The sequence below is a fragment of the Arvicanthis niloticus genome, chromosome 23 (assembly GCF_011762505.2).
Source record: "Arvicanthis niloticus isolate mArvNil1 chromosome 23, mArvNil1.pat.X, whole genome shotgun sequence".
Taxonomy (NCBI): domain Eukaryota; kingdom Metazoa; phylum Chordata; class Mammalia; order Rodentia; family Muridae; genus Arvicanthis; species Arvicanthis niloticus.
This window is the reverse complement of record NC_133430.1, coordinates 13,819,148-13,845,778: the sequence shown is the minus strand read 5'-3', so window position 1 is coordinate 13,845,778 and position 26,631 is coordinate 13,819,148. Positions and strand designations below refer to the sequence as shown.

At 48.0% G+C, this 26,631-nt stretch overlaps 1 pseudogene; it reads right to left on the bottom strand.

Moving 5' to 3' along the window:
• Positions 1 to 23,853: 23,853 nt before the first annotated feature.
• Positions 23,854 to 24,105, bottom strand: LOC143436562 (transcription elongation factor 1 homolog pseudogene; annotated as a pseudogene).
• Positions 24,106 to 26,631: the final 2,526 nt, after the last annotated feature.

Sequence of the window (26,631 nt, the reverse complement as noted above, 5' to 3'; positions counted from 1 at the left end):
AATCTGGATGTAGAACTCTTAGCTCCCTCTCCAACACTGTGTCTGCCTGTGTGCCGCCATGTTTCCCGCCTTGATGATAAGGGACTAACCCTCTGGAATTGTGAGCCAGCCCCAGTGAATTGTTTTTCTCTATAAGAGTTGCTGTGGTCATGGTGCCGCTTCCCAGCGCATAACTGAGCAAGAAGTGTGATGTCTGTGTGTGTTGAACATTTCCTGTAGGCCTATTGCCCAAAGACAGTGCTGAATCTAGGAGCTAGTCGAAACCATTCCTGTGGTTTCAGATTTAGGCACAGACCTGAACAGGGGATGGACACTGGGGATACGGAAGAGCTGAATTGGCAGTTTACATGTATCAGAAGTGAGGTTAGCACCAGTCTACTGTGGGGGCTACTGTGAACATTCAATGAGATAGTACAATTTAAATCCCTACAGCACATCTCTTTGTCTCTCTCGTAGTCCCCCCCTCTCCCCTTCCCTTTTCTCTCCCATCTCTCTACTAGAGGTTGAACTAAGGTCTTGCATATAGACAAGAACTCTACCACTACCACAGAGCTATAAATACAGCTTGGCCTTTCATCTATCTATCCGTTTGTCCATCTGTCCTATCTATCTATCTATCTATCTATCTATCTATCTATCTATCTATCTATCGAGACAGGGTCTCATTAAGTTGCTCAGGCTGACCTTGAACTCACTCTATAGTCCAACCAGGCCATGAACTTGTGACCCTTGCGTCTGCACCACCAGGCACTGCTCCTTTGCTTTCTCTGGTCTCCTCTTGTGTTATTTTTCCAGCTTCCTCATGGAGTTTAGAATGATTTTGTCAACAGATTCCCTTTTTAACTTTTGCTAGCCTACACACATTCGAGGCATTGAAAAATAGCTGCAATTTCATCCTGTCCCAGCCCTGCAAAACACCAGCTCCATTTGGCAGGAGACACTTCCCTTTGCACACAGAGATCCCAGGCATGAGACCTCTCTTCTCTGCTGGCCCAGGCCCAGGCAGGAGGCCTCCACCACAAGCACTTCTCAGCCCTTACCCTGGTGGCTGACGTTTCTGTGTCCCTTCTGGAACACAGCCAGGAGGAGGCCTTTACTGATCTCTCAAGATGTCAGTCAGGACAGCAGCAGCCCCATCATGATGGTGCCGATGTTTGGTCAAGAGTGGGCCAGCCATTTTCTATACTTTGACTGAAGAGATCAATGCAGCACAAGTTGGATATGCTTATGAAGGTGAATTTTATCCTTCCTAGGAATTGCCTGGCTCCATGAGGGAAAAGCATTGGGAGAGAGTTGGTGGGCTGAGAGGCTAGAGCAGTATACTAATCAGACCGAGTTCACAACGCACACAGTGAGGGGACTTGGCCTGGGGGCCAGTGGCTTGCTGTCTCTGGCATTTGGTTAGTTATCTGCATAGTGTTGAGAGGATGGATTATGGCTTTATGGCCAAGCCTCACCCTCCTCCCTCTCTCATCTTACAGAGATTTTAGCTGTGTCCAGGACATTTAATAATAAAGACTACATCTCCCAGATTTCCCAGCTCCCTTGAGGCATTTGGGGCTGTGCACCTCAGTCCTGTCCAGTGGGGTCTAGACAGATACGTATCCTGGACTGGCCTTAAATTGGCAGTCTTCTGCTTCTCTCTCCCATCAGCTGAGATTACAGACCTGGGCCACGATTCTTTGCACCTTTTCTCCTTTCCTGCCACTCTCCCTCCCCCTTTTCTTCCTTGGTTTTTTTCTTTCTTTTAGATGTCTTTAATCTGGTTTTCATTCATCCTTTTTATAAAGATTTATTTGTGTATGCACATGTGTGCATGTACATGTGTGTGCACACATGTGTGTGCACACGTGTGTGTGTGTGTATGTGTGTGTGTGTGTGTGTGCGCGCACACACACACAGGTGCCTGCTCCTATGCACATATGCAGCGGCCAGGAGAGGCCCGTAGGCTACTTTCTACCTGTCCCTTTGAGACAGAGTTTCTCCCTGAATCTGGGGCTTTCAATTTCTCTGCTAAGAAGGATGTTCAGTTTCCAGCAAAATTTAGAAGGTGTTTGCAGTGTGTATGCGAAGGCCAGAGGATGTGCTTTCTGAGTGAGAAGGTATTTTCAAACTGAGAAATGGCCTCTTGGCAGAACTCAAACGGATGGAGGTACCAGTTGTTAGGTCTCAAGGATGCCGGCTGTCTATATATGTAGGAAGCTGCAGTTAGCGGTGATATATCCGCCATTCCAAGATGGCTCGGACATCGTGTCCTCCCCACTAGTAAACAACTAACTGTGCAGGTGCAAAGGCAAAAAAGCACGCCAAAGTCACTGGCCAATCCCGAGGCGTAATATTGGGTGATGAGTGAACAGCCAATCAGAAGTGAACACACACCACTCTAGGGCATAAATAGCAGTGCCATTCCCAAGGTCCCTCCCTTCCGCGGTCTTCACTTCTGCCGATACAAGATTAAAGCCTCGCTGTGGTAATACCTGAATTCCGTCTCTCGTGTCTCTCTTCCACGGGCGAAAGGGGACACGGGAGGTGTGCGGAACATATATATGTAGAAATGAGATCAGACTGGACTATAGGAAGATTTCTGGCAGGTAAATAAAGGCCAGCATTCCTCAGGAATGCCTGCTGAAAGGAGCCATTTCCCTTATGTCTGGTAGAAGGGACATGCGTATGGCTTCAGCGACATATAGCCGTGGTTGTATATCAATGCCCCGCTGGCCTCTGAGCCCTTTCAGTCCCTACTCACAAGTACCTGTTAGATCTCTCTCTCTCTCTCTCTCTCTCTCTCTCTCTCTCTCTCTCTCTCTCTCTCTCTCTCTCTCTCTTTCTGCTCTGGACTCTTCCAGATGACTCTGGGTATTTTCTCTCCTTCACCTACAACAAAAACTTCTCTTTCCCTCAACCATTCAGTGGAGCTGGCTTGTCGTCGGCAGTTTCTTTACTGCGCCCTCTCATTTACAGAAGTAAAACATGGTTGTCAGGCAAAATGAAGTCCCAGGAGTGTAAGACCCTTTTGGAGGTCTGGGGGTTTTCTTTGTAGACCTTCCCAGTCAGACACGATGATCTCTCTCATCCTGCTTCTCATCCTCTTTCTCCTCCTCTCCCACATCCTCTCTTCTTTTCTCTTCTTGACAGTGTTTTGCGTAGCTCAGGCTAACACAGCCAAGGATGACCGTCAGCTTCTGCTCCTCTTACCTTCACCTCCCAAATTCTGGGTTGGCAGGCACAATCCACGATGCCTGTTCTGTGCAATGCCAGGATTTAACGCAGGTCTTTGTGAATTCTAGGCAAGTGTCCCACTAATGGCATTACCTCCTGGCCCTTGGATAAGAGGATATTTTTGTTTACTTTTTTTTTTTTTTTTTTTTAAGACAGGGTTTCCCTGTGTAGCCACTTGCTGTCCTGGAACTCACTCTGTAGACCAGGCTGGCCTTAAACTCAGAGACCCACCTCCTGCCTCCTGAGTGCTAGGATTATGGGTGTGTGCCACAATTGCCTGGCAGGTGAGGGGACTTTTAAGTATATTAGGGACTAGGTTTTTATGCCACTTTTGATGGACAAGAGGGTCTTTAAGAACTAGAAATGCCATCCTATAATTGAAGGCAGGAAACCTATATAAATTATAAAGGAAATGAACCAGTTTAGGATGAAATGGCAGAAATACTTCAAGTGACCCAAGGCCTTCGGACCCGAATGTAGTATAGACAGAATGAGGTATAGAGCAGACTGCCAAGGCTCCCTGACTGCACACACGGGCCATTGCTTATGGCTGCTACTTTCCCTTGGGAGATGTAAAGAAATGTTTTTTTTCACCCTGCACAGGGCTCTGAGAGACCAAGACTTGATTATACCTGAGTCCAGCACCGTGAACTAGAGAGTTTATTGGGGATATTAATATGAGGATAAACAGTCCCAGGGCACCCTTGGAAAAGGTCTCAACCTGACTGCATCACCAAAGCATCTCTACTTCTTATAGACTCTGACACACACACATGCACACATACCCACACACATACATGCAAACACACTCATATACATAGACACACACATGCACTCACAATACAAGCAACTCAAGGGAGTGAGGTTTATTTGGGCTCCCAGTTTCAGGAATGTACCATCCATCATTGTAGGGAAGACATGGTGACAAGAGCCACAGGTCACGCTGCACCCCCAGTCAGGAAGCAAAGATGAACGCTGTGCTTAGCAATCTTCTTGGCAGTTCATCCTCAGGACCCCAATCCAAGAGATGGCGCCACCTGTATCTTCTGTTCTCAGTTAAACCTCTCTGGAAACACCCTCCGATGCGCCCAGGCGTGTGTCCCATGGACAACTGCAAGTCCAGTGATGCTGACAAGAAGACATGTAGCCCATGCTACGTGTAAGAGACGCTGTAGCAGAGGAACTGTGCCCCGGAGCCCTCACCCGCATCGTGGTCCTGACTTATGTGATGAGATCCTGGACCTCATCCCCGAACTTGAAGCCATAGTGGCTTCATATTTGGATATTTTAGGAGGCAGGGGCTGAGTAAATTTTGCACATGAAAGAAATGTAAATTGGAGGTTGGAGGGTGGCAGAGGCTGGGCTCACTTGGTTTACACATGCTGTGCAAGCATGGGGACCCAGGGTTCAATCTCCAAACCCCATGTTTAAAAAGCCAGATGTGGTGGCATGTTCTTGCAATTCCATTTCTGGGGAGTCAGAGGTACATGGATCCCTAGGGCTCACTGGCTTAGCCAGCCTGGGGTACTCGGCAAACTCCAAATGACTTACAGACCATGCCTCAATAAACAAGACGGACATTGAAGAATAACACCCGAGGTCCCCCTTTGGCCTATATGTACATATGCACACATAGACACCCGCAAACACACATGCCACCGACCCCAGACATTCCTGGTTAATTGCAATATCTACATATACTGCTTTCCCATTCAGAAATGGCACCTGCTTTTCTAACTCCTGGATGCCAGCTTGTTCTTTGAGCCACAGAAAGCAGAGGAGTTGGGTAAGACTGGACCACAGGAGGCCTTCCAGCTGCTGCCAGGATCTCCTGGAAAACTTTCTCATGCCACGATCCTTTCAGGAACCCGGTTGCCGTGGCTGAGACAGCCTGAGACATTGAAAAGTCACATGGAGGGGTTTGGCTGCCAACTCCAACTGAGCTCCCAGCTGACAGCTCCTGGCTTTAACTCCTAGACTTGATGAGTCTTTGGTGGGCTGGATCCTAGCCACCATATGTCTGAAAGCACACAAGAGAGTCCGAGCAAGAACTCCTGGCTGAGGCCAGTCAACCCCGGTGTTATCTACTTTTCTGAGCATGGTGGCAACGTACTTACAGAAGCATGGACAGGAGGAGAGGGTTTATTTTGGCTCACAGTTTGCAGTGCACAGTTCCCATGGCAGGGGAGGTGTGGGGATGGCCACAGGAACTTGTGACAGGACTTTCACATGTTGGAAGACCAAGATGCAGAAGGCTTAGGGTCGAAGCAAAGACAGGCTCGACAATTGGAGGTGCATGCTGGGTAAGGTTGTCTGGAATGGTCTCAGTTCTTCTCATTAGATCTTTTTTTTTCCCCCTTGGGGTTGTTCCCTGTCCCCCGGGAAATCTCCCACCAGCTGGGTGCTGCCTTCCTGTCCACTGGCCCCACGCTTTCTGCTCCTGCTGCTTACCTGGCATTCCTCTCTTTTCTTGAGTCAGTGGAGGCACCCATGTCCGATCCCCACAGGGAACCAGCTTTTACAGAATTCAGGGCCCCAAACTCCTTGTCCTTAAATCCAAAGTTTCAGAACGTCTTTGTATTCTGAGCATTTCCCTAGAAATTTGAAGGGCAGGGAACTAGAACCTTCGGCCAGAGATGCTCTGAGTTTCAAGGCCTTGTCAATGGCCTTTCAAACCCCAACCTTCAAAATTAGGGCAGAGACGTGAGCTCTGGAGAGCCGAGGACCCAGCTTCAGCTAGGACTCCTGCTTTTCTGAGATTGCCTTCACTAGGTCTGCAGATCACAGATGCTAAAACACTGTTTGAAGTTTGTCTGCAGGCTCAAGGGAGTTCACCCTTACTCCAGGGCCACGATTATCATAACCAAGTCCCAAGGATAATCTTTTGTAAACTTTAGCCAAGGTATTTCCATTTTTCCTCTGCATATTTATTTCCGTCTAGCCTTTTGCTCCAGGGGAGCCAGAAGGCTTAGTGCCCAAAGGCATGAGAGGCAGAGGAAGTCCTGGTTTTGAAAGCTTAGAGGAATTTGTAGGGATTGTGATTCCTTTGTCTATCTCCTTAACAAATCGTGGCTAAAAGCCTGGAGCCTGGCTCATAGGCATCCCGGTGGAGAGTGCACAAGAGAGGACAGGCCACCAGGGAGAATGGGGTCAGGGAGCTGGGTATCTGTGAAGGAAAGAGAGAAAGCAGTAGGGCCTGGAGAACTGGAGAGAGGAGGAAGGGCTGGGGAGGGAGGCCAAGAGGTCTGTCAGGAACCTCTTTCCTATGTCCTGAGCTTTCTTCCTGCCGACAAGGTTGGCAGAGGGCAGTAGATGTTCAAAGTTAGTAAGAAGACGAACGTGGTTGTTGATTCTTCCCTGAAGCCTCTGGGAGGTCCAGCCAAGGAGATCTTGGATGTTAGCTTTCTCTGGAGTAGTGTAGACATGGAATGAACCCCAACATGCTTGCCTTGGGCAGGCCGAAGTGACCTATTGGCAGGCAAGTGGCAGCTGGGGCGGGACAAAGGCAAGGGCTGTAGATGAACCCTCTGGACGTGAGTTAAAGCCACTTCTCCCTTGTCTATCAGACATTTTGTCACAGCAGTATGTGTCACCACCTCAGAAACTGCTCCCTCCATCTCCTCTGTTCTTTTTTTTTTTTTTTTTTAAAGATTTATTTATTTTATGTATATGAGTACACTTGTTGCTGCCTTCAGATACAGCAGAAGAGAGGGCATCAGATCCCATTACAGATGGTTGTGAGCCACCATGTGGTTGCTGGGAATTGAACTCATGACCTCTGGAAGAACAGTTTGTGCTCTTAACCACGGAGCCATCTCTCCAGCCCTCCTCTGTTCTTATTGCCTGTCAGTCTGAAGAGTCTTCGGTAGTCTTTGCTGCTAACCTCCTCTGTCACTCCATATGACCTTGACAACAGGAACATGGTACTTCCGGGTTGGAGGCTAGACAGGAATTCCCCAGAACTTAACTAACTCCTACTTGTGCTCCTTTAAAAAACCAGTTTTATCTGGTCATGGTAGTATGCCCCTTTAATCTCAACACCCAGGAAGTGGAGGCAGGAGGATTATGAGTTGCTAAAATAGCTTGAAGTATATAGAGACATCGTGTCTCAGAAATAAACAAACAAAACCAAACTTCTTCTTGAATGTGTAGACTTGCCGGAGGTAAAAGAACAGAGAATTAGAATTTCCAGAAAGCCTGTTCCTCAGGCTGGGTTCCGGCCTATTATTTCCACGTGTGAAGACCTATGTTTGGATCCCCCAAACCCATGTAAAAGCCGGGCACAGCCTCATGCCAGTAATCCCATCTCCTCCTGCCAGGCTCTTGACAGGTTTCTCGGAGACCAGATCTGTTTCTTCCTGCACAGAGACCCTCATTCCCTTCTGGGGACGAACCCTCTCCAGCACATGCTCCGGCCCCACCCACAGGATGGAGTTTACTTCTCTAGCCCCAGGAACCGGTTTATATTTCCCTGAATCAGAAGTAATTTGATCAACCCCAGTTTTTTGTGGGTTTTTTTTTTTGTTTGTTTGTTTTTTTTTTTTTTTTTTTTTGGTTTTTTGAGACAGGGTTTCTCTGTGTAGCCTTGGCTGTCCTGGAACTCACAGTTTTTATACACTGGGTCATTTAAAAACAGATTGAACAAAAAGTCTTTCTTCTGCCATTACAGGGGCCGCTGTACTCAGAACCTGGGTTAGGCCTCGGCCAGAGCTATGAACTCCATATGAAGCATCTATACCTGGTTTTGACTCTCTTGGGTATCCTGGGGACAGGGAGACAGTTCCTGTCAGGGAGAGTGTACCGAGGACAAGGCCTGCCGGACTCCAGTATGTATGCAAACCCCTCTTTAGAATTTTAAAGCACTCCCAGCCACCCTGGGCAGCTTCATGTACTCCAAGCTGGTGCCAAATTTTCTACAGCTGGGGGTGATCTTGAACTTCTGATCTTCTTGCTTCAAGCTCCCAAGAGCGGGATTCCAGGGTGTGCCGCCACACCCAGCACACTACTTACAGAGCTGTATCTCGAGCCCCACTTTCAAATTTTGAAACGACAGGAGTTCCCTCAGTAGAAACTTTTCAGAACCAGCTGCCCCAGCACCGCTTTGCATCTTTGGGGTATCTGGTGTGTCAGGCCCTTGCAAGGGCTGTTGACGACCCCAGTGGCTCTGGTTTTGTTTTGGGACAGGCGGTTTCTGTCCTTTCTCATCCATGCTCCCAATACATCCGCATTTGCTCCTGTCTTGTCAGTGCTATTTTACAGATCACACAGCCCCAGACCCCTTGAGTCATCGTCAGGGATTGTATCTTGTTTGTTTGTTTGTTTGTTTGCTTTTTGTTGTTTTTGTTTTTTTTCGAGACAGGGTTTCTCTGTGTAGCCCTGGCTGTCCTGGAACTCACTCTGTAGACCAGGCTGGCCTCGAACTCAGAAATCCGCCTGCCTCTGCCTCCCAAGTGCTGGGATTAAAGGCGTGCGCCACCACTGCCGGGCGGGATTGTATCTTGTCTTTTCTCTGCCACCTCTCATTTCCCATCTGCCCCAAAGGGTACAATCCCAGGGTGGCAAGGGGTGAGGAAGTGAAGGGGCGAGCACGCACTCTCGCGCACACACACACACACACACACACACACACACACACACCTGCTACCCTACCCTCAAATCTCAAGGGTCACTTGTGTGCTGGGCTGCAGGCAATGCTTCCGGGGTACATGAGTAAACAGGACATGCTCACCTTGCTGAGAGCTACACCTCCATTTCCTCTGAGGTGGAGGACAAGGTCCAGCTTCTGCTACCCCAGCTAAGGTCACTGGGACCGGAATCTGGATCCATTAGCATTCCGCCCAGAATCTGCAGCGGGAAGCTGACTGCAGGGCATTTCAAATGTGTTGCAGGCAGGACTCGCTGGCCTCCCTCCTGAGGCAATCTAAATGTTAGTAGATTGAAATCCTCAACCACTCCAGTCTGCTAACAAGAGGAGTAAATCACCTTTGAGAAACCAATTATACCGCTGTAATAGCATCCTGCTCACGCGGCCGGATGCCAAATAAACCCCAGTGCAGCCCCACAGGGCTCACGCCATCCATTCTAATGTCAATCACATAAGGTACAGCGCCCCCAACAGGCAGAGCCGGGTACAGCCTCCAGACAGGCAGCTGAGTAAGAAGTGGGTCAGGATTGTACAATCCTTTAATGGCTCCACTCTTTTTCACACATGACCCTTATCCATCCAGATTTCTTTCCCAGCCGTCTGTCAGCAGGACTGCAGGGTGAGAGACTGAGACGTGTGTGTGTGTGTGTGTGTGTGTGTGTGTGTGTGTGTGTGTGTGTGTGTGTTCGCGCGCGAGTGTGTGTGTGTTTAAGCCCGTTGTAAATAGCCTTATTTTCCGCACACATCATGCCTTTTGCTTTCCCCCAGTGGGAGAAAAGCTCTACCCAGCCTCCCTGGTGACTTATTCACTCCTGAGGGAAGAGAGAAAATAGCTTCAGGGATTGGTTGGTTGGGGCCTGAGGCTGTACAGTCACCAGTCTCCTGCCTGAATGGAGCCACAGAGTCCTGTCTCTGTCTTCTGCCATGCATGTGCCAAGCACTGAACAGCACAGTGACCTCTGAAGAAAGCGTGCATGCCATGGCAGCTGCACTTTTGAGGCTTGTCCTTTGCAAAGCTGTCCACCCTTCATAGCTCCTTAATACCGTTGAGATCTACAACCCTGGGGCATCTCGTGACCCTCACACAGCGTCAGAATGTGTAGTGACCACCCTTAGTCCTTGGCCTGTGAAACGACTAACACAAATGACACCAACTTCCGTGAAGTTTAACTTGCCGAAAAGTGACATCTTTCTCCTTTGCTTGCTTGACTTCCCGTGGCAGAGTTGTCACGAGTGCCCAGAGCTCAGACCTGTGTCATTTCTCTCCCCAGGACTCTCCTGGCAAGGCAAGACAGGAGCAGAAGGTCAGTTGTGATATTCAGGCCACAGCAAGGAAAAAGGGGACTCCACCCAGCATGTAGCTTTCTGCCCACTGTCTCTTGCACCTCTCTCCCCTCTGTATAAACCTGAGTTCCTTAAGATGGTTTTGGGGGGGGGGTAGTGGTACCTAGTTACTTTTCCATTGCTATGATACAACATCGTGACCAAGGCAACTTACAGATGGAAGGGTTTATCTGGGCCAATGGCTCCAGAGTGGCAGACAGTCCATCACTGGGGGACAGGGGGCATGGCAGTAAGTGGCAGGCATTGGCGGCAGGACAGGAACTGAGAGCTTGGCATCTTCAAATGGAAGCATGGAACAGAGAGAGCAAACCAGAAATAGGTGAGGCTTTTTCCTCTCAGAGTCCACATGGGGACTAAGTGGTATATTTCCTACAGCAATGCCATACCTTCTAAATCTCTTCAAGCAGTGCCCACAACTGGGGACTAAGCATTCAAATACTGGAGCCTGTGAGGGACATTTATCATTTAAAGCCCCCCCCCCCCCCCCGCTCCCCGTTTGAGAAGCAGGAATTGGATAGGCCTTCTACCTTCTCAGGAGTCTGGCCTTGAATAAACCTGGTTCCTCCTTCCCATGCTCATCTCCCGAGTCCTGGCTATCAAGTGATGGGAGAGAGGACAAACGGGGGCTCCACTCCTGTAACAAACTCACTACTCACCCACAATCTGCTCACCACCGTACTGCGGTGTGTCTGAGGCCTCAGTGATTTCTGTTTGCCTTAGCCGACCTACCCAGTGTTTCCATCACTTTATTTTAAAGGTGCCATAAGTTATGAGTTTCCTTGCTTGACTTCAAGCCTTTACTTCATTTGGAACATAAAATTCGGAGTCGCCTAACTCTGTGCTCCCGGCCATGGTCCCTCATATTTAGCTCTAGAATAAGTCATCACATCTCCCCTTTGAGATAAAAGATGTTTTTGTGTCTGTAGTAGGGAGTCTGCCTTTTCTCTCCAAAGCTAAAAGGACTCATGAGGTCACCTTTGCCTCAGAGGAGAGGGCATATGTCACCCTTTGAGGCAGCCTGCTGCGCTGTGAGTCCTAGCCCAGCTCCTTCGTGCCTTTTGCAGGTCCTGATAAATCTGAGCTCACACCAGGCCTTTAAAATGGCCTTTTTCAATGTAACCTTTAGCAAATGTTTATTGATTACCTAAAGCCCAAGGACTACGGTGGTGCAAATGCCACATTCAGGTTCCAGCGTCTGACCTTTCTACACATTCTCTTTGTACCAACCTGGGGCCTTGTTCTGTGCGAGGTGATGTGGTTGCAAGGAGTGGCGGGCTCCAGGCTCCCCCTGACTGGGGGTTAGTTCCCTAAAGGCAGGGATGGTTTGCTTTCTGTTGCTGTGATAAAACACCGTGACCAAAAGCACCTTGGGGAGGAAAGGGTTAATCTTGTCCACATGTACTGATCACAGGCCATCACTGAGGGGAGTCAGGGCAGGAGCAGAAGCAGGAGCCTGGAGGTGGAATTGGAGCAGAGGACTCGGAGGAGCACAGCTTGTTGGTTTGCTTTCTGATACAACCCGGCACTTCCTGTCCAGGCATGGCGCCCCTCACGGTCAGATGGGTCCTCTCACATCATTCACCCGAGAACCCGTATATAAGCCATTTACCTGACTGAGGTTCTGCATTCCCCCACAACTTCCCCTTGGGTCAAGCGGGCAAAAAAACTAACCAGTGCAGAAGGTAATCTGCCGCCACTGGCTGACCTTACAGCAGGGCCCAGGTCACCTCAGCTTTCCTTGCCTTTGGCACATAGCTGATGGCTGAGCCACCTTCCCCCTTTACAGTGAAGGATGTAATTTTCAACTGTCTGGAGGAAGGACGGGAGGAAGAGTCCATGCTGGATTCAAGAAACCCAACTCACTTTGTTGATTATGAAGTTTTATTCTCAGAGATACCATTTATTCATCTACAAACGAGAGCTTAGCCGCAAATGTGAAGAAAAACACAGGGTGTCCGGCTCCAGGTCAAATGGATGAGTTACCAAAAAGACTTATGAACACCATGGTACAGGGGGAAGAGAGAGAGAGAGAGAGAGAGAGAGAGAGAGAGAGAGAGAGAGAGAGAGAGAGAGAGAGAGAGAATGAACAACATTGCCGTCATGCCTTTCTTCTTTGGTTTCCCGCCTTCCTGGTTCCTCTTCTCCACACTCTTTCTCCCTCTGTGGATACTCCTCCTCTGCTTGACTATCGTTGTCAGAGACTGGGTCCCCTCTCCCCACTGACTCTATCCTGTCCCACCATCTGTCCATCTGTGATTCCATAGGAGCCTTAGACATAGATGCCCAGCAGCACCAACAGCAGCTGGTCATTGAGCACGACATGTCCACCTTACAAGTTCCATAGGACTTTCTGCCCGCAGTGCTACCTCACGGCACGACTTTGTCAGCGTTCAAAGCCGAGACTTCAGTTCAGTGGCGATTGTCTGCGGCTAATCCCCCTAACTTGCTGGTCAATACTTCCTTGGCTGGTGCGTGGCTGGAAGGCTGCCTAATGGGAGTTTTATAGCCCAGTGGTGTAAGGCTTCATTAAACCCGGTGATGGTCATATGCATTGTTCTGTCTACCCGTGGTGGGGACACCCCGCTGATCAGTCAGGAGGGGGTGATGGCCTCATTGCCAAGTCAACAGAGAGATCTTCGGAGTCAGAAGGAGACATCATGACTCCCTGCCACTGTGCTGTCAACAGAACCAAACTCAGATGGGGAAGGTTGCCGTCTGAGATTGGGCCTCTGAACATTGCAGCCAGGGCCACACGTGGATGTGCTATGTCTGTGAAATGCACACGGGAGCTTAAAGATCTTAGTTAAAAAAAAAAAAACCAACAGAGGGAACACGTGATGGCTTATCAGTGTTCTTAAAAGAGGGGTGATGTGGGAAATGGTATTTTGGACATGTTAAGTTAGAGTATTTGTGTGTACTTCCTGACTTCTTGGTTTTTGGGGGTGGGGTGAGTGGGCTGTGGGTGCTAGGAAACTCACAAGGCATGTGGTGATTTTTATTTCTACCAACACAGTGCTGCTTTAAGATCTTCCAGAGAGTGGGGAGCCGCGGAATGAATGCACGCGGTTACATGTGTGAGTGTACACGTGTGAGTGTACACGTGTGTCTGGTTAGTGTGTGCATGGCAGTCTGTGTGGAAAGTGAGATAAATTTGTGAATGTGTCTAGATGGGTGTGTGCATGTACATATATTGACCCATGTATAAGGATGTGTGTATGCATATATGGTAATGTGTGTGCACATGTGTGTGCATATATACATCAGTATATACATAAACTATATACATGTATATGAACATGTATATAGATGTGTCTATGTATAGAAGTATTTTGTGTGTGATGTGTGTGCATGCATGTGTATATGTAGGAATGTGCATATATATGTAAGTACATTGAATTAACATACACATGTGTATATAGGGTCTCCTGGTTAGCTTCAGCTATAAACTTGACATGGCCCAGGGCTATGGGAGAGAGTCTTACCTGAGAAATGACCTAGATTGGTCTATGGACTTGTCTAAGAGCATTTTCTTAATTGCTAACTGATACAGGAGGATCCAGTCCATTGTGGGTGGTACGTCCCCAGGACAGCAGGCCTGGGTTATGTAAGAAAGCCAGCCAAGAAAGCCGGTAAGCAGCCTTCCTCTATAGTTTCTGCTTCAGTTTCTGTGTGAGCTCCTAGCCTGACTTCCCTCAGGGATGGTTTGTGACCTGAAAGCCAAACAAACCCTTTCCCTCCCTAGGTTGCTTCTGGTCAGAATGTTTTATGACACTGACAGAAAGCAAACTGGAATGGGTGTGGGGGTCGGTCGGGAATCTGATCAAGGCCCAAGATACATTTACATCACTGTTCGGTGCCGTGACACCGCTGTATGACACGCACAGGGAAACTGCATGTCAGAGTGACAGTTCTGATTCACAGGTGCAGAGCAGCTTAGTAACTTATAAAGACCTCACACGGGAGGTACGGGGACAGGAAGCAACCAAGCATCAAGTGGCTGTCTCTGAAGAGCCAGGAATGCCTCAAAGACCTTCTAGGGAACCTTTCTCCACAGTCCTCATGCAGAGCCTGGGAGGGAGCGATGTTGCAAGAGACTGTTGCAAAACAACTCCCACGTTGCTTCGACCTTGACACCAGATGAAAACACATTCTTTACTCCAGCCATGTACCTATCTAAATCCTATTACTGCAGGGCCAGAGCTCACGCATGGTCTCTAAACATAAGGACTGAAGGAAACCACTGTTACTATTTGTCTTAGTTAGGGTTTTACTACTGTGAACAGACAACCATGACCAAGGCAACTCTTATAAAGACAACATTTAATTGGGGCTGGCTTACAGTTCAGAGGTTCAGCCCATTATCATCAAGGCAGGAGCATGGTAGCATCCAGGCAGGCATGGTGCAGGAGGAGCTGAGAGTTCTATATCTTCATCTGAAGGCTGCTAGCAGAATACTGACTTCGAGGCAGATAGGATGAGGGTCTTAAAGCCCACACCCACAATGACACACCTATTCTATCAAGGCCATGCCTTCTAATAGTGCCACTCTCTGGGTGGAACATATACAAACCATCACACTATTGGATTTTCTTTCTCTGTATATGAAATACTTGTTTGTTTTCTCAGAGCTGGGGATATACCAGGCAAGGGCTCTACTGCTAGTTACAATAGCCCAGACACTATCATGTTGAATAAGTCTCTGGTTATAGATGGCCTGGATACTGGTTCTGCCTCAGCAGCAGTGTGCCCCATGGCTGGGTGTGTCACAGATGCAGCAAGGTCATGGCCTTGTTGTGCCATGAGGAACAGGTGAAGTGGAACTTGTACAAAGCTGACCACAGAGTGGACGGTCAATATAGGTCACTTCTTCTTTCTGTCCTCTGTGGTCGGCCTTCGTTCCAAGCTTTCTAACTACTCAGGTGTAATAATGCTTGCCCAGGCAGTTTTCTAGACAGCCCTACGCACATGACAAGCAAGCCACCTCAGACTATGAGAGCAATGACTTTGTCACTCCCATTGTCCATCAGTCTGCATAGAGCTCTTCACGTCTGCTGCCCTGTTTGGCCTTGACAACTCGAAGACTCGTCTATCCAGGAATCATGCCTTAGATTGCATTGTTTATTTACTGTATTGGCTAGCTACCGCTGTGTAACAAATTATCCACCAAATATAGTGGCTTTAAACAGCAAGAAACACTTAACTACCACTCATAGTTTTGGGGGTCAGAAATTTGGAAGTGCTTGGCGATTTCTTAGGAGGTTGCTATAGTTACCTGGAGGAGGTTGCTATAGTTACCTGGTGATGAGCATGTATGGCTGAGTGATCGTGTCTGCACATTAGTGAAAAATCTTGGTTTCTCTTTACACGAGCATATAAGTCACTTTTTTCACTGTCCAGGGGCCAGTGTGGCAGGTATGGCAGAGAGTGAGAGGAAGAAAGGACAGCTCCCAGGTGTCCAACTTAGAGGCAGAAGATGGAGCCCATTTAAGAATTGAGGGAAGACTGTCTTGATTCCCTCATGGTGGAACAGGACTTGGAAGTGTAAGCTGACTAAGCCCTTCCCCTCTAAGCTACTTTTGGTCACAGTGTTTTATTACAGCAACAGGAAGGAAACAGGAACAATTTAACTCCACAAACACACTCCCCAGCCATGGTGCCACTACTCAGTTCCACAGTCCATGAGGTTTCTTCCTTCCCACATCCTGGTCAACGTGTAGCCATCTGGGCCTGCTCACAACTTGCCTGAAAGCACAGCCAACAGCAGTAAACTTTACCCCATACTCTGAGCTCTAGTTCCGGCCCCACAACTCTGCCTGCTTTTTTGTAGGCCTGCCAGACTCAGAGATACCAGGTAAGCCTCTCCCCTCCACCCCCAGACTCCTACCTGCCAATTCCCCTGAAAGCACCCCCAACAGAAGCAAACATCACCCAATACCCTGTGCTCCATTTACCACCCTACAACTCTGTGCATTCTGGGAGGCCAACAGTCACCAAAGACAACCAGGCCCTACCCAGCCATATTCCCATAAACACCCCATCAGCTTTAAACTGCACTCCATCCCTTAAACACCAGTTTTTAGCCCACAGCCTGGCTTGTTTTCTTGGAGGCCTGCCAGCACCAGGGACCCCAGAGGTAAAGGTCACATCCAAACCCAGAGGCTATGCAAGCTACAACAGAGGAGGCACCCTACTGGAACTGAACACTAGCTAGTCACTAGAACTCCAGGCCACTCAGGCCAGGAGACAGAGAGGAAACAGAAACTGAGGGGAAAACATTAAAAAAAAAAAAAATCCATACACCTAACAAAGATAAACTCAGAAATCTGCATCTAAACCTATAATAACTGTAAAACCCAGATGTAAAGGCCAGCATAAAAACACAACAGCCAGGGCAATATGGTGCCATCAGAACCCAGCTACCCTCCTACAGCCAGTTCTGGATATCCTACCACAGCTGAAGCACAGGAAAATGACCTTAAACCCAATTTTTTTTTTTTTTTTTTTTTTTTTTGGTTTTTCGAGACAGGGTTTCTCTGTGTAGTCCTGGCTGTCCTGGAACTCACTCTGTAGACCAGGCTGGCCTCGAACTCAGAAATCCGCCTGCCTCTGCCTCCCTTAAACCCAATCTTATGAAGATGGTAGAGACCTTTAAAGAGGAAACGAATAAATCCCTTAGAGAAATACATGAAAATACAATCAAACAGGTGAAGGAAATGAGTGCCACTGTTCAAGACTTAAAAATGGAAGTAGAAGCAATAAAGAAAACAAACTGAGAGAATCCTGGAGATGGATACACTATATCCAGCTAGTTTTGCTCATTTTTCTATTCGGTAATCTGCTTTCCTGTTGTTGTTAAACTTTCTGCATTCTTAAATGATTAAAACCCCAGAGGCAAATTATACATTTATATTTTGTGAGCTGGGAAATTTGTCTACCATTCAAATCTCAATGTGTAAATGAAACTTTATCAGAATGCAGCTACAATCATCCACTTGCATTTCAGCTTTGCATGGCAACGTCGGAGTTGAACAGTTGGAACAGACACCAGATGTTCTGCAAGGCTCGGAGCTTGGGTTATTTCGTGTCTTATAGAAACGTTGGGTGGATTAGATCAGAGATCTAGAGGAAAGGTTGCAAGGACCACAAGGAGTTGCATTTCCTGAAACGGTACACTTGGGGGCAAAAGAGAGCAGGGATAGAAGCCACTAGCATGTGTGAGGCTGAGCTGTTGAAAGCAGAGTCCCCCCCCCCAGCCTCCTTGCCCTCTGTGTCCCAGTCTCTTTTCTACACAGATGTACATTGGCTTTTCTAAAGTGCAGTTTAGGAGGCCGAGGTAGGAAGATCAGGAGGTACAGGTCATCTTCAACGTCATATGGTGTTTCAGGCTAACCTTGTATACAGGAGACCCTATCTAAAATAAACAGTGAGGCCACTTAAAAATCTTCCTTGGGGCACTCTGCTGTCCTCACAGTTAAGAGTCACAGCCCAGGCAGTCCCAAGGGCCGGGGTTTCCTCTTTACTTTTCTGTCCCTCATTTCTTGCCCTCAGCAACACGTATACCAGCCCCCTTCCCTGGTGGCTCTTTTTGCCCACTTGGGCCTTTTCCCTACTGTCCCAGGTATGTTCCCAATCTCCTCGATCGCTCTCTCTTTTTTACCTAGATAATCACCTATCCTTCAAGGCTCCGCTTGGGTCTCACTTCTGTTTGTAGATCAGAGCTGGTTCCCGGGGACAGCTGGGTAATCTCACACAATGAGGTCAGCATCTGAAACCCTCCCTCTTTCTGTACACATGTGGCTCTCTGACATGTACTATTCCCAAGGGGACCCAGTAGCTGCACTTCATGGCGGCCCCTGTTGCTGAACAAGGCAGTATTAATGTCCTATGCACAAAGGCAGGTCTCTGCTTAGGATGTACACTGGACTAGAGAGACCACGTCTCTCCCATGCCCCCTCTTGGACTAGAGTCCATCAACTCTGGCTGGATCAACACTGCCCTGGGCATCTAGTGACATGAATCTGAGGCTGAGCCTTCTGGGCAGTGGCTGAGTGGGGACATCTCTAAGCAGCCTTTGAACTGGAGGGACCGTGATCCTGGGGTGAGACTTTTTGTCCATTTGTTCATACATTAACATAATACATACATACATATATATATACATATAACATAATACATAATGGACTTTTTGTCCATTTGTTCATACATTAACATACATACATAAACAGGCTATGAGCCTGGTTTGTACTAGTGTTAGGGTCCAAGAATTGCTGAAGGAAGACCCCAGACTCAAATAGTATGCTAAGGCAAAGAACATTGATTCTGCAAAACTTACCAGCATGCAGGGGTTGACCATTCATCGGGGACTTGGGGAATTTTAACTAGGGTTAGGTAATCGAAAACTTCATTGGTGGGTGCCGGGATGTTCCATGGGCTGGTTTCTGACTGGTGTGTGTCTAGGTGGTCAGTAGACTGCATGCCTGTGTCATGAACAAGGGTGAGAGACCCAAACCATCCAAGGCTGCCCAGCACAGATGGCCCATCTGAGATAAGATACTTCCCCATCCTTGTGGTTAACTCCAGGCTGTTCTTTGAATGGGGGATTTGATGGCCTTGTTATGTATTCCCAAGGTCTTGGGACCTCTCACTAGGACATCCCACAGATCTGTTGGGGACCCTGAATTAAGGAGACCCTAAGCTTATGTCAATATTTGGGGGATCACTTGTTTTCTCTGAGCCTCAGCTGCCTCATCTAGGAAATGAGGTTGAGACTAGACCTTTGTGACCTCCTGGGGATGCTAGACTTGATGGCCATAGGAAAAGCCACCTTCAGAGTCTCTCTACAGTGGTCATGTTCTCTATGATGAGGGAGCACCTGGGGACACAGACACCGGATGGCTAAAATTCAGCTCATCTTCCAGAGCCTTGTAGATAAGAGCCTTCCTCTCAGCCAACCCCACCTCTGCCCCCCTCTACCAGCCTCTCTGTCGAGCCTCCAGATCCTTGTCTGCCTGAGGTCTAAGCACCAGCCACACCGCCTGTGCTGGAAGTCTTGCAAACTCATAGCCGAATTAGCCGGAGGAATTAATGGCTAAGCAAACAGATTTCTCTTGTCAGATGCAATTTATAAATATCAGTTACACAGGAAGTCAATTAAAACTTCCCCTGCAGACTGACGCCTCCCCCCACTGCTTCCCACACACCGAATGTCATTCTTTATAAGAAGCCATAGGCTTCCAGGACCAAAACTCTGCAGATTCCCCTCTCTCCCATTAATTAGATATAATCTGGGTTTGGTAGAAATCTCATTAAGTGTCAGGCTCTTGCTGTCGAGACATTTTCCCTAAGAAATAAATAAGACCTGGTTCTTGCTTTCTTTGTTCCTTCATTTATTCATCCAACAGAGAGATACAATCAGCTCTTTTCTTTGGTTGCTTTTGAAGCTAGCTTCTGCACTGAGCCTGCCGCTGCAGGCCGCTCTCCTCTAGTTTTTTATCCCATTTTTCTTCTTCTTTTTTTCACTGCATTTATCCTCATCCTAGCATATAAAACAATGACCTTTTATACTTTTCGTTTATGTTCTGTTCTCCAGGCTGGAAGCTTGCACACACACACACACACACACACACACACACACACACACACACACCGGCATAGGAATCTGTAGACCTGTAGCTGCTTTAATCCCAGCCTGTTACTCCTGTTCCTGAAGGCCCTTGGATAGTCCCTGGCAAATAGCTGACAAATCAATTGTTTTCAGTGTGAAGGACAAGCTTAAAGACTTGTCTGAGAAGACCTGAGGATTCGAAGTAAGATGGAGCAGGCAGAGATGTCACCCAGTAGGAGGAAAAAGCAAAGAGTCCTGCGTGCGAGGGCTCTTCGTCACTGACTATTCATAATGGCTCTACAAACTAAAGTTGTTTATTTGTATACAACAGAACGTCTTCCCAGAGAGGTCAAGCCACTTGCCTAAGGCCACACAGCTAGTGATCCCCAACCCAGAGCTAACTTGAAGGTGGAGTCCACTCAACTTGCAAAAGAAAAAAGATAAGTGTTAGGATTCCTGGAAGATAGTCTGGAAGATGGGGCAAGATCTGCACACACAGGGTTGGGGTACACCATCTCCTACCTACTGTAAGAAGTGAGCCGTCAGCATAGAGAGGCACCTTCCCGAGGTCTGGGCCACTAGGGAAGACCCAGAGTGGTCAAAAGCTGTGCAGGACAGAGTAGGGAGAGATGCCAGCTGAGACTCATGCTGAGAGTGAAGGCTTTCTTTCAATGACACGCCATGGAAAGGCATGCCATGCTCTTGGAAGGCCTTTATAATAAGTAGCAGCTGGCATTTCTGTTGTGTCTCCACTCAAATAAGGCTGGTCCAAGGCGTACTGAAAAGAAGCAGACTTGCCTTAGTTCTGTGGGCCAAAGAAGATTTAAAAAAAAAAAGCTTATGGAGCTTAAAACCCAACCTCTGCCAACAAAACACAACAACAAAGACCCTGGATTCTAAGAGGATCTCCTGGAGCTGGGCATTTCCTGTCTATTGTGTATTTAAGAACTTCCAAGGGGGAAGATTGGCTTTGTTTTTTTGTTTTGTTGATACAAAGTCTCACTGTGTTGCCTTGGCTGGAACTCAGGTCATAGACCAGGCTAGCCTCGAATTTACAGAGCTCCCCTTGCCTCTGCTCCCAGAATGCTGGGATTAAAGATGTGAGCTATCGTACCTGGTTCAGATCAGCTGCTTTTGTCGGAGACGTCAAGAGCTTAAGTGTCTACTCCACAAACTAACAGGTAAGATTCCCAAGTCCCTGCCACCTACCTTGCTGCCTTTCTGTCATTGGAAAAGCTCAGGCCATAGGCTTGAGGATGCGAGTTGCCACAGGCTTGAGGATACCCCTGTGGAGTTGCCGGAGAAGAGTTTGCTGGGAAGCATCGTTCAGCTTAGAACTTGGTTCCTTATCCTTTGAGGAAAGGTTGAGTCCAGTTCCAGGACTTCGCCCCATCTCCTTAGCTAGAGGCCTCCTGTGGAGCTGAGCAGATGGGTCGTCAGCCTCTGCCTTGGATAGGGCAGCCTGGAAAAACTGAGGCAGAAGTGCCATGTATGGGGCCAGACATGTGCTCCCTCACCTGCCCTAGCCAGTCACATCACCTCTGGCTCCAGTCACTCTACTCAAAACAAAGAGCACAGAGGTCATGTCCTATTTGATGGAAACATGTAACAGGGTTCCCTCCTGATCTGGGTACCCACTTGTCCACAGCTCACTGATGTGGGTGCACACTTTGGTTGGAAGGATGGTACCTAGACTCCTAATCCTGAAGGAAACAAAGGTTGTGTTTATCTTTTCACTTAACACCCTGTCTTAGTCAGGGTTTCTATTCCTGCACAAACATCATGACCAAGAAGCAAGTTGGAGAGGAAAGGGTTTATTCAGCTTACACTTCCACACTGCTGTTCATCATCAAGGGAAGTCAGGATTGGAACTCAAGCAGGTCAGGAACCTGGAGGCAGGAGCTGATGCAGAAGCCATGGAAGGATGTTACTGACTGGCTTGCTTTTCTCTGACTTGCTCAGCCTGCTTTCTTGTAGAACCCAAGACTACCAGCCCAGGGATGGCCCCACCCACAATGGGTCCTCCCTCCTTGATCACTAATTGAGAAAATACCTTACAGCTGGATCTCATGGAGGCATTTCCTCAAGGGAGGCTTCTCTCTCTGTGATACCTCCAGCTTGTGTCAAGTTGACACACAAAATCAGCCAGTACACACCCATTTACTAACTATCTAGTTCATGTTGGGATACACATGTTGAGGGTCTCTGCATGCTGTAGCCACCCTTACCTTTGGATAAGAGTCCCTCCTTCCAGGTGTCCTGTTAGCACCCTGAAAACTACATCGCCGACCCATGCTACGGCTTCCTTTTGTATTAGGCAATTTGAAAACATTTAAGATAATTTAGTTTTGTTTACATTCTTTTCCACCGACATAGATTGTATATGCATATTTATGGCATATAGTACGATGTTTTGAAATAATTCATAGGTTTCGAAACAGCTAGGTCCAACTCATGGACAATACCGTTTAACATATCTTTGTATATGTGCATATGTGAGTATGAGTGGTGTTTGTGGGTGTGTGTTTGAGTGTAATATGTGTGCACATGGCTGCGAGGCCAGAGGAGGTAGACTAGCTGTCTTGTATATCACTGTCTGCCTTAGTCTATTGAGACAAGGTTGCTCACTGGACTCAGAACTAGGCTAGCAGCCAGCAAACCCCAGAAATCCTCCTACCTCTGTGGGTGCTGGGGATTTGAACTCAGGCCTTCATGCTTGCACGCAAGTACTTTTATCCAGTGAGGAGTCATCTCTCCACTCCCCCAGTTTACCTTTTTTTCCCTGCTTGAAACACTTAAAATCTCTCTCAGTCTTCAAGTACAAAATATATTGGTTTCAATCGTGTGTGTGTGTGTGTGTGTGTGTGTGTGTGCGTGCGCATGTGTTTGCACATGAGTGTACAGGTCCATGTGCATATATATGCTCATGGGTGTGGATACCAGAGGACAATTTTGGGTAGTGATCCTCAGATTCTTTTTTGTTCTTCTTGTTGGTTTTTGAGACTGGGTTTCTGGGACCTGCTCTGTAGACCAGGTTGGCCTTGAACTCACAGAGACTCACCTGCCTCTACCTCCTGAGTGCTGGGATTAAAGGTGTGCACCATCACTAACTGGACATTTTGTTTTGTTCAAACACACACACACAGAGAGACATCTCACTATATAGACCAGGCTAGCCTTGAACTCAGAGATCCACTGGACTTCTGCTTGCAAGTACTGGCATTAAAGGTGTGTGTTACACACCTCCTTACTTGTGCATTTTTAAGGCAGGGTTTCTCACTGGCTCAGAACTTGCCAAGTAGGTTATGCTGTCTGGCCATTGAAGGCCAGGAATCCTCCTGTCTCTGCTTACACTCTTGGATTACAGACACACACACCACCACACCCAGCTGTTTACATGAGTTCAGGGCCTCAGTTGAGACAACTGTATTTTCACAATTGAGGTACTACACCCCCTTTTCTCTCACACTGGCTGCTTTATTGTCAAGCTTGTGAGTGACAGCTGTACCCCAATCGGCCCCCACCTTTTCTACAAAAGCAAACAAAGAAGAAAATGCTTTCCCCTGGCAAAGGCCAGCCAAGGGACCTGGGTGGTCAGGACCTGTGGAGGTCAGAAAGTCCAGTTCCCTGAGAGCAAGGTGCTGGTGAAGTGGCTGAGGAGACTGGGGGTCCCACCACTATTCCTTGCCTGGGATGTCAGGCTACTGTTGCCAGAGAAGATGGAAACCCAAAGCTTGGGGGCAGGAGTGGGGGCTGAAGAAAGGAGCAAGCAAAGGCTTTCAGAGTCATTTGAGGCATAAGGTTCTGTGAGGCCGCCCTGGGCTCTATGGTGAGGCCCAGCAATTGCTCACCTCCACCCCACCTACAGGCAGCCAGGGGCCATCCCTACGGCCATGTCAGGGGGCACACAGGTCTGCTCATTCGCATCCACTCCATACACTTAGAGGGAGGACTGCCACAGCCCCAGACCCACACCCTGAGCCTGGAATGTCTCAGGATTGGTATATAGGTCGGGGGCTGTGGAGGAGCAGGTTTGACATTGCTACTGATTGGCTGCCTCCCAGGAGTCTGTCCAGTTGCTGTACACATCCAGGGGTTCTGACAGATATGTGGTGGGTGTCTGGAATTTTTTTAGGCACACTGTGCAGGAGATGACTCCAGTACTGTGAACATGGTCCATTTACACACAACAAGACTTCTCATGGTTGCAGAAGGGGCAAGTGAACTGGGTCCCCAGGGTGCCTGTCATCCTCTTCTTGGGGAGTGACTTTCATTTGAACTTCCTCCATCTCATGGCAGCAGGGGATGAAACTTGCACCAGCCTTGCCTCTCAGCCGAGGCCGCTTCACCTGGGAGTGAAGATGCTAACTTTCTGTCAAAGAATTTTCTACCACCACCATTCCATTCTCTCTCCTCTCTCCTTCTGTGATCTCATTTATCTCTTCCCACAATTCCTCCCCATCTACCTCTCTCCCAATCTGCCCAACTTTGGGCCATTTAAAAATGGACTCAGGAAGTAGGCAGATTTCTGAGTTTGAGGCCAGCCTGGTCTACAGAGTGAGTTCCAGGACAGCCAGGGCTATACAGAGAAACCCTGTCTCGAAAAAAAAATTCATTAAAAAAAAAAAAATATATAAATGGACCCAGAAAGTCTCATTTGTAATGTCTATATAGTCTGTGGTATATGGCCTTCCATGGAGCAGGGTCAGCATACTGGAGGTTAGACCCTTAAAGGAAACCGACTTTCCTATTCCCAGCAGCTATCAATGGTCATTTTCCAGAGAATCTACATTTGCCCAGAGCACATGTGCAGCTCACCCTGGGTTGAAGACTAGGACAGCCAAGCAGAGGGAAGGCAACCATACTGAGGCGTGGTCCATTCCCAGTGCCCAGCCAAGATCTCCCGATTCCCTTCCTCTGGGTGAGTGAGATCCTCTCCTGCCAGCTCCATCCTCCAGGGAGACACTCTGCATTTAAAGTAGTGGGACCCCATTCAGATCCTAATCAGAGCTAACCCTGGACACTTTATAAAGAGGAAGTCTGAGAAGGGGCCTGCGGTCAGTAAGAACTGCACAGGGGATTTGAAGGCACAGCCAGGCTGGGCTCACTGGGCTCAATGGCTTGCTCAGGCTTGCTTTCCCACATGGCTAGGCAGAAGGGTAGCAAGTCTACCCACAGCCCGTTCTTGTACACACCTCATGCACGTGTATTTATTGTTCGCACAGACCCTGGGAATGCACGATAGATAATATCATTATCTGTGTTTTACAGTCATGGAAATTGAGACACAGAGAAGCCACATAGCTGGTAAAAACCAGGGTCCACACGTACATGTGCTTGTATGTGTGTGTATGTGTGTGCATGCCTGCGTATGTGTGTGTCTGTAGGTTTGTGTGTCTATGTGTGTATGTTTGTGTGTGCTTAAATAACACGTAGTCCATTTTTCTCCAACAGCAGACACTTGTTTTTTAAAACAGCCTTCCTGTATAAACCATGATAGAATTTTAAATAAAAACCTGCTGCCTCTTTTCCCCAGCTGCAGGGATTACAGAAGTAAACAAGCACTGTATCATTCACCATGGAGATTTCTGTCCCTAAGTGGCATGCTGCAGGTACTCACTAAAGAGTTGTTATGTTACTGAGGTCCACCCTGGCCACACCTCAAAAGGCCTGTCAGTCCTAGGAAGATAAGTCTGAAGGTCAGAACATCAGTGTATCACTGACGACAGCTAAGGGACACCAAGAAAAGGCTGGGGAGAAAAGGCTTGGCTGCAGCAAGCAGAAGAGGAACCGCTGGGTCATCCTACAACTATTGAGAGCCATGTGTATGCAGAATCAGGGACAGTGGATTGACAGGGACAGCATAAAAACCAGCTGGCCAGTCTAGAGACCAGAACACTGTGTGACGGAATCCAGGACAGCCTGTGTGGTCACTAGCTTAACCTTGGTATTGAGGACTAAACAGGATGGGACTTACAACCTGGCCAGAGTCTTAAAGTTCCAAATTGTAGCTTTTTCACTAGAAAATTTGGCCAAATATCCTCTACTTGTTCTTACTCACTGTCAAGCACGTGGGTTATTTGGGGGTGGGTCAATGAGGAGAAATTAATTTTCATAGAAGTCAGCTTGTGTATTCTTGGGCACATATCAGTCACAGGTCCTGGTTTCTCATGGCTACTCAAGGACCTCAGGCATGGCTGGGCTCTGTAAGCCAGTAAAGTACCTAGGTACCTCTCTAAATGACGCACTGGTTTGTTCCCTTGTCCACGTCGAGGTGTGGGTTTGAAGTGTCCCCTGCCCTCAAGCCTCATGCACTAAAGACTTGGTGACACTCTTGGATGTGCCAAATTTAGGATTATTATTTTCCTTTTCCTTTATGACAAGGACCTGCTCGCTGCTGTCAGCCCTGCCAGGGTCCTCCCTTTGACTAGCGGCTCATTGGCTTTAAGTGCCAGCGGTTATAGCAACAAGGACAATGGCTGGAGGGGTGCTCATTTTACTTTCTGACAATTACATTTCATTTAATTACCGAGGCGTAATTAGCATGGTAGTCCAGGCCTGGCTCTCCCTTAGTTTGAACATCTTCACAAAGAGAACCTCCTCTGGTGAGAAAAACCCAGAAACAAAACCAAACCTCCCACAAGACTGGAAACTGGGCCATGTAGTGGGGAACAAACTGCTTCAGAACTGGTAGAATGTGGCCCAACGGTTAGGACAGCTACTGTGGGTGTGTCTGAGGACGCCATGTTCTGAAGACTTCATGCCGCTGTGGAGTTTTGCTTTGCTTGTTGCCCTCACATCCCTCGTAATCTAAGAACTG